Source organism: Onychostruthus taczanowskii, unplaced genomic scaffold, assembly GCF_017590055.1.
Source record: "Onychostruthus taczanowskii isolate IOZ18803 unplaced genomic scaffold, ASM1759005v1 scaffold129, whole genome shotgun sequence".
Classification (NCBI taxonomy): domain Eukaryota; kingdom Metazoa; phylum Chordata; class Aves; order Passeriformes; family Passeridae; genus Onychostruthus; species Onychostruthus taczanowskii.
In genome coordinates, this window is record NW_024498451.1 from 1,204,545 (window position 1) to 1,210,544 (window position 6,000).

A 6,000-nucleotide genomic window follows, 5' to 3' on the forward strand; every position below is an offset into this window, starting at 1 on the left:
GAGAAGGATGGTTTTATACTGTCTAATGAACTCATCCTTTTATATAACACTTTACTTGCCTGGCATTTATATTTGTTCCTTGTTAGAGTCTTTTAGTACTTTGTCTTGGTTTGAAAAGACAGGTGTCTGCTAAGGAAGAAAAGAGCCTCCTGTGAAATGGAAAATTCTAAACCCCCTTCCTCCAAATTATGATTTTGAAACTGAGAGGCTCTCAGGCAAGGTTATGGGAATAGGAATAACAGTTCTTTACTAGGAAAATTAAGACTCAAATGCAGTGATACAAACAGACAATCCAAGAAAACCACTGACAGAGTCAGAATACAACCTGACACCCTGTTGGTCAGGGTGTTGGTAGCAGTCTGATTAAATGGTGGCTGCTGGAGTGACAGGTGTGGTTCTGTTGGAGCAGTGATCCTGTAGAAGGGTGGAGTTTTCCTCTGAAGGTCTGCTGGTGGTGTAATGGGCCTGGTCTTCCTCTGGCAATCCAGTGGGAAAACGCTGCTCTGTTCTTCCAATCCTCTGATTATATCCAGGTAGGAATGCTTGGCTCCTCCCCCTGGGCAGAGCATCTCACAGTGGGTTGATGTAATTTATCAGTCATGCAGTGAGACTCAATGGCCCATTAACAGAAGATATCTCCACACAGGGAGGATTGGTTTGTGGATACATAAAGAAAATTGCCCAATTAACTGAAGATAACTGCCCCACCTCTAACAGATGGCACATAGAATACACACATATCTTACAACCCAGGACATACTTCCATACTCCATGTAAATATTTACAGAATTTATTTCTCAGAGTGGGAGAACATGAAATATAAATAATCCCCTGAAACTGAAAAAGTAAGATTTTATTCAGTTCCTTTGTTTTTTGGAAATGCATTAATTTATGATATTCCACAGTGTGAGTATGAAGTTAAGATGTATTCAGGAGTTGATTAATTTCCCAAATGTGCTGTACTCTTAAGATATCTTCAAATTACTATTGCTGCTTTTCTTACTATGAAGACTTCTTGGTTTTCAACATTTTTTGGAGTATTTATGGGGCACAGGCAGCTGAGGTGATTAAACTTTGTGATCCTGAATGCTTGTCATCACTGGTGTTCTTGGGATTGCAAAACTCAAAAGTAACTGAATAAGCAAAACTGCTGAAAATTTTGTATAGTGCTCATACAGAGTGTGACATTCTGTGAACAAAACCAATTCTCTTCTGATTTGGTCAATAATTCTAAGTACAGTTTTCAGAGATCAGAAATCTTAATTTATTGGAATTGCATCTCTGTTCTTTTTCCGTTTCATAAGTGTTCAAGACAGTTAAAACAAGAATAAAAAATTTGGGCATGTAGCAGGTATCACTTTAACCTACCAGACCAAGAATTAGCTGTATACTTCTATCTCATTCCCACAGATAATGCAGTATTTCTGAATGGTAGGTTGTGGATTGGATCTTAACAAAATACTTTTAAATATATAGATAAATAAATGGACTTTGTAATTCTTAGTACAGATTCAGATGGGCATACTCCTTGTCAGTTAACATGCCCTCAAAATACTAAGTAGTACAGTTGCTTTTGGAAAATAGCCTCCCCTGTGGACAGTGTATCACTGTTTTGTGAAAATTGTAGTATTTCCAGAAAAAGAGTAAATAAACCTTTGCCATTCCAGAAGTGAATGCTGAGGAAGAGGGGAGAGAGGTATCCTACAATAAATACTGTGCTGCTTTTCCCAAAATAAGCAGGCCTCTAGTTTTTCCCAAGTGCAGATCAGTTAAAAGTATATCTAAAGGATGTCAACATTTCTAAAAAATTATAAAGTTCCATACCAGACTTGTTAGTAGGTAACAGGAGTTTGAATATGGATAGTCAAATTAACAGACATTTTGCATCATGCTCACCTGCTACTTTGGTGAGAGGAAGTCTGTGTTTCTAGTAAGACACTTGACTGAAATTTGGGACACAGCATCTACTCTTACTGATGCCAGGAATGACCTCAACCAGATTTTTCAGGTCACATTTTGGCAAAAGGTTGGAGCACAGATTTGTGTCCCACTGATTGCAAGACATATTTCATGGAACAGAGAAAAATTCCACTGCTACTTAACTGCTCATCTAAAAAACTGAAGAAAAATACCAACCCTTTTGGGTCCCTCTCTTTGTACTTCGTGCACTTGCATTGTCAACTTTCCAAAACAAGTATTTCTTTCTGTAGAAATACACCCTCTTTGTAATGCGTTTCTGCCAGGTGAATTGGTTCAAGCTATCAACTTTCATCACCAGCTCTCTAACAGTCGTGACTTCTCCTTGAGATTTCTTGGCACACAGAGTGGAGCTCTTTGTAAAGAGATCTGCAAATAGTACAACTACAAGAAAGTCTGTCATGCTTTCTCTTCTAATGTTTGATCTGTCATTAAGTGAGTGAACCAGTCTTACTTTTTTTTTCTTCATTTATGAAATTTTCATTTTCCCCTTACATTTAGATGAGGTTCTTTTGTTTGTTTGTTTAAGGTACACATTATACTTGGACAACTGATATTTCAGCAAGGTGGAATGCCTGCCATTTTTGAACATTCAGCAAGAATCTTTTGTAGTTCAAGTGCATACATATAGTTTTCTGCTTAAAAGTAATACAAATTTATTTGTCAGTCAATCAAAACAAACTGTAACCCCCCAAGAAGTCAGAAATGGTAGAATTTTATTTTCTCTACTGAAGCTGCCAAACCATTTTCCAAGTCAATAATATTGCATTTGGAGTCTTAGTAAATTTCTATTTTACCATTTAAAAATGTAATTAATACAGAAAAAAATATTTGGGAGCAGCATAAGGTTGCATGATTACCTTTGCAAAAGTCAGAAAAACTGAATGCAGCATGTAGGACACCAACATAAAAACAGTTCTTGTTTAGCTGTGCTAAGATTTAGCATTTCCTGTTCATGCAGATCTCCATTTACATTCTTACTTGTATCATTAGCCTTTGAAATGGGCAATTAAACAAAGTGATAGATTTCTAGAAGGTGTGGGAACAAATATGCTCTTGGCTTCTTTCATTCATTCTGTCTGCTCTGAGGCAGACCCTCCATCTCATTCCCCACCTTTGCAGAAACTGCTTTGAGGATTGCTTATAATAGACAAGGTCCATAATGTTCTTACTTCCTGCTTATAAAGTTGCTGTGCAAGATCTGAGCTTAGTCATCTGCTATCAAGTTTTCCACCAGCCTTAGCATTCCAGATGGTGATCTATACATAGGCCTGGTTGGCTATCACCACAGCATTTTTGGTATTAACAACTAAAAACTATCCTTAGGCAACAGGTATTGAAAGTCTTTAATTATCTCTGCATTTTATTTCAGATTTTGTTTTAATGTTGACAAGGCAGTTGCTGTTGTGCATTTTCAGTTTTTTGGTATAGGTCATGTAGCTGCATCAGATCATTCCCACTTGTCTCGAAATGCTCTTTGCTGTTGGAGTGTGGTTTTGTTTAGATTATTTTGTCAATTGATCTTGCTAGTAGCTTACTCTCTTCCCAAATTTTTGGCTTTCTTTATGCCCAAGACTGATGTCCAAACATATATGATGACTGGTGTACAAACATGCACACTGCTTTTCTTTACTTTGAGGGAACAAATTTATTCAAGTGCATGTTACATTTTGCATCATTTGTTGTTCTTTGTGAAGGCTCCAAACTTCTATGTGAAGTACCATATACAAATTTCATGTCTCTTAGCTATTTCCCTTCATTTGGCTGGTTCCCATCTACTCTAGTCAGCAGTTTCTCCATACCACAGTGGCTGATCATGGAGATGCAAACTTGTACTCAAGTGTGCAATCATGAACTGTATACATCACAGACACACCTGGAGGTGGATCTGCCCCAGTTCAAATAGTGAAATCAATATTAATGAATAATTTTCAGTTATCTAAAGGATCATATCTGTATATATTTTCCTGATTAGTAATTAACTTGACAGGTACTGATGCAAGTTATTTTCACCCCATATATTTTTTCAGATCCTTGAAACAAAATACTTATAATTCACTTTATTGTTTTACTATATTTATTATTTATAGAAATGGTTATTCCAAATAAAAGAATGGAATTTTATTTCTCTGAGAGATTGTATGTAATGTGCAATAAGACTGAAATACGGAGGAGAACAAATGTGAGGGCTTTATAAGCAGTTCTATGAGTAAGAGACACAGTTGTCCTCCTGCCTCTACTTAGGCTGGCATCTTCCTTTACCCTCTATCTGGGGGACTGCTAGTCTCCCATATTGTTAGAAAAGCTGTTTATGTGCATATTCTGTAAACTATTTGGGTCCAAAATGCATCAGGTTAGCTAAAAAAGTGCAAAGAGTAGCTTCAAAGGACCCAGTTTGATTCATTTAGAAATGAAATGTTAGGAAGCTCAGATGGAAAATTTGAAGTCATGCTAACTTTCAGTGGGAACAGATGATCAGCCAGCGGAAGTCGAGCAAGGTGAATTTTGCTTCAGTGTGGTGTTGCTACTGGCATAGCTGCTAGTAAAATCCAGGGCAAGGAAGCAAAAAGGGCCTTTGCATAGTATGCACGGATGTTCAATTCAGCCACACGGTGGGATGTTCAGGGTCCAAGGGCACACTCATGGGGCGAGTCCAGGTTTCTGTGTAGAAACAGAGGTAGGGGCTGACCCGTGGTCCCCTGGCAGTACAATGATGATGGCCAGTGGAGGAATAGGGAGCAAGTGGCTGAGGGACACAGGAACAGGGAAAGGAGCCAATGGTGTCCCAACAGTCCCTGAGGGAAGCCTCTTGTGTCTTCCCAGCCCAGGGAATGGCTCCCAGGGTCCCCACAGCATGGGTGGGTCTGCCTGTAATTTCATAATTTCTCTTCTAGGAAAAGACTATATAATCATAGAAGAATTATTATTGATCTCTTTTGTCATTTCCAAAATTCTCTGAAATTTAAGCAACAAAAAATGGCATTTAAAACTTGATTTAGATAAAAAATAGTCCACTGATTTTCTCGATGATTAATGAAATGTATAAGCTGAACCCCAAAACATCATATGCCAAATGTTGAGAAATTGATAATTACTTATTTTAATTTCTTTTCTGATTTCTACATTGCAGTAGTTGTGTGGAGTTTTTAATGACATTTTTTCCCATATAAAAATATTACTACAGTTTTTTTTTTTTTTGATATGAGATGAGGTTTTAACTAGCAACTACCAAGTGGTGTTCAAGATATCCTAACATAAAAATCAATTAAAAAGAAAAAAAAATGAAATCCCCCTGCTTATCAAAGTAGTTTCTAATCCATAGTACTTTGGCAGAAAAGGTGAAAATATGAAGCAATTGATTGCATAGCAACTTGGCATCTGAGTCCAGTTCTTTTGCCATAGGTATAAGTAATGGAATATCAATGGAGATTCCCTGTGAGATTTCTCCTCCCTTTAACATGTAGGAGGACATATTGTTAATTGTACGAGTCAGAATGCAGTGTTAGATTTTCCAGGGCTGTGCACATGTGGATATGGGGATCCTGTATGCTTTCTGGCTGGATGTTGAAAAAAGATGAAAATATCCATTATGATGTTATTAAATTTAATGTGACATTTCCTGTTGATCTGGTAAAATCAGGATTGGAGCTCTGTGTTAGCAATAATCTATGATACATCAGTTGATTGATGATGAAATAGTCCTACTGTACAGCTATAAATGCTTTCTAAAAGAGAAATAATATGGCAAACATCAAAGGGTAAGTCAACGCTGCTAAACAATCATCAACTATTTAAAGTAAGTCTGTGAAAAACTGCAATACCTTATCAATTTCAAACAGGAAATACAAAAAAATTAATTTTTTCAAATTGCATTCACCTTAAATTGAATTTTGAGCAGTATGTTTTCTACTTAAAATTAATCTTTGTGGAGGCCAGTTGCCTTTACTACAAGTGTGTTTTTTAGTAGGAGTGCAGACATTAGCCATTGGTCCTCAGCTTCTCCTGTAGAATGCAGGTAAGTAC